This window comes from Montipora capricornis, chromosome 10 (genome assembly GCF_036669925.1).
Source record: "Montipora capricornis isolate CH-2021 chromosome 10, ASM3666992v2, whole genome shotgun sequence".
NCBI classification, from domain to species: Eukaryota; Metazoa; Cnidaria; class Anthozoa; order Scleractinia; family Acroporidae; genus Montipora; species Montipora capricornis.
In genome coordinates this window covers 37,751,546-37,754,045 of record NC_090892.1, presented here as the reverse complement: position 1 = coordinate 37,754,045, position 2,500 = coordinate 37,751,546, and positions in this window count along the sequence as shown.

Below are 2,500 nucleotides of genomic sequence, written 5' to 3'. Positions count from 1 at the left end.
ATATCGGGCTAATGGTTTTCTTATTCACTGGATGCGCAAATTAACATCACACAAGCATGTACAGAGGAACAACTGTAAAGTTGTTTTTCTGTTTATTTTGTCTTCTATGAGAATTATAATACTCATAGAAGACAGAGGGTCTGAGGTGGGGTCAAGCCAGTTAATACAATCGTGGACAAAATCTTGGGACAAATTTGCACTTTTGGCGCTTTAGGGCACACGCCAAACGCGATTACAACTTCACCTGCCTAAACTCGCCCATCACCCCCCATACAATGTTGCAAACTACTACCTGCAATATTATTTCTTATTTTTTATTTATTTTTATTTTTTAAATTGAGTTACACACAATACTGACAATACTAACAGTAATGACAGCATTAACATTAATTAAGTGCGACTTACACTACTAACAACATTCGTGCAGTCAATTACACTACTTGTAATACTTCCTACTTACGCCACTTACAATACTAACACTTACACTACTTACATTACTTACAATACAATTCGCCTACTTATTCTACTAACAATACTAATATTTAAACTACTTACAATATTTACAAAAAATAATTAGATTACTTATATTGCAATGCTAAACAAAACATCACTTACATTACAATACAAAGCACAATTCACTGATTGAACCTACTTGCCTAATTAGAATTACATGACTTACCAAAAAAAAAAAAAGGAAAAAAAAAAAGAAACGACACCTTAGTTGCTTCCTTCCAACAGTACAAGGCCGATTTAGAGACTGCTGGTAAAAAAAAAGATAACATTTTGGGCTTTGCTTTAGTGTGACTGTTTTAATTGGCTAGTTAAATCAAAGAAAAAGCTTGGCGAGAAAATCTGTGACTTAAGGCGGATCTCCACCGCCGCGCAACCCCCACGCGCGCACGGACGCAAACCCCAACCGGCCCCACGCACGCAAGCAAAACAGAGACGACGCGAGGTTCAACCTCCACGTCCACGCGCGGCCCCCCACACACCACCCCCACCCCATCCACACACGCAAAGCCAGCCAAAGCCCAAGCCCGCACGCAAAAACCACGCGACCGCGGAAATCCACCTTTTTAGGGAAGAGCGCATTTCTCTATTTGCCATTGTAATATAACTTTTCTTTGAAATTCCTGCATGTTAGGTTTCTTATCCAAACACTTACAGGCGTAAATGTATTGTTTTAGAATAATGACGAAAAGGTATAATATTATTTCTTATGATTGTCAACATTGTATTGGGTGGGAAGGGGGAAGAGCAACGCGTTTTTAAAAGGAAAGCATCGCATTTTTCAATCTTTAGTGGTAAAACACTGATAATTCGTTAAGTTACATAGGTGTCCCAAGGACTTTTTCCCAGGATTGTAGCTGAGAAAAAAATATCGAGAATTATTACATCTGTCAGTTACTACGAGCGCTGTAATTGGTCAGTTTACCGGGCCGTATTCCTCCTACTGTGAATATTGCATTATCTCACAAAAATTGGGGTATGCCATGCATTTTTTCCAGATGAGTAGCCTCGGATCTCAACAAAAATGCCAACATCAGCATTTTTCTGAAGAAGAAGGAAATGATATTTTTTCACACATTTCCTTAGAATTCGGCTTTACATACAGAAAGGCAAACATGTTTACAAAGATCTTAAAACTACATGGTAAAAGGTACAAAAAATATTTTTGGATATAACAAATTCGTTGTAACAGCGCTTTTAACGTCTCTGACAGCCTTCCTCTCGTTCAGCTAAAATACAGTCTAAATAATACCTTATCCTCACAACCAGAAACTAGATCACGTGTTGAAGAAGCTTACCACTTCCATTTCATAACATAAAATATAGCGATAACCACGCGTTTTTTAAAGTAATTGATCTTTTTTGAAAACTCTCAAGGTGCCCACTGTTTGTTGTCTCTTCCCCGGTAAGTAAAATGTTTGCGTCTGTCACACTTGGTTTGCGCGTGCACTACGTCATCTGCAGGTACATGTTTACTCTTAGATTTCAGTATTATTTTCGAAAGATACCAGCGAGTTTTTCAGCTGGAAGCCTTTAGAGATATGTCCATAAATGCACACAACAACAAAAATGGCAAAAATGGCAAAATTTCGCCAACAATTTGAAAAAGAAGAAATAAGTTAGAAATCTGGCGAAAGTGGCAAATTTGTTAAAATTGCCGACAACTTGCAAGCCAATGCAAATGAGAAGACAAGAGGGCACCTTGGAAAGCCGGCGAATATGGCGAGTCTGGCGAAAATGGCAAATTTGTCAAAATCGCCGACAACTTGCAAGCCAATGCAAAGGAGAAGACAAGAGGGGCCCCTTGGAAAGCCGGCGAATTTGGCGAATATGCCGAATCTGGCGAAAATGGCAAATTTGTCAAAATCGCCGACAACTTGCAAGCCAATGCAAATGAGAAGACAAGAAAACCTTGGAAAGCCGGCGAGTTTGGCGAAGATGGAGAATATGGCGAAAATGGCAAATTTGTCAAAATCGCCGACAACTTGCA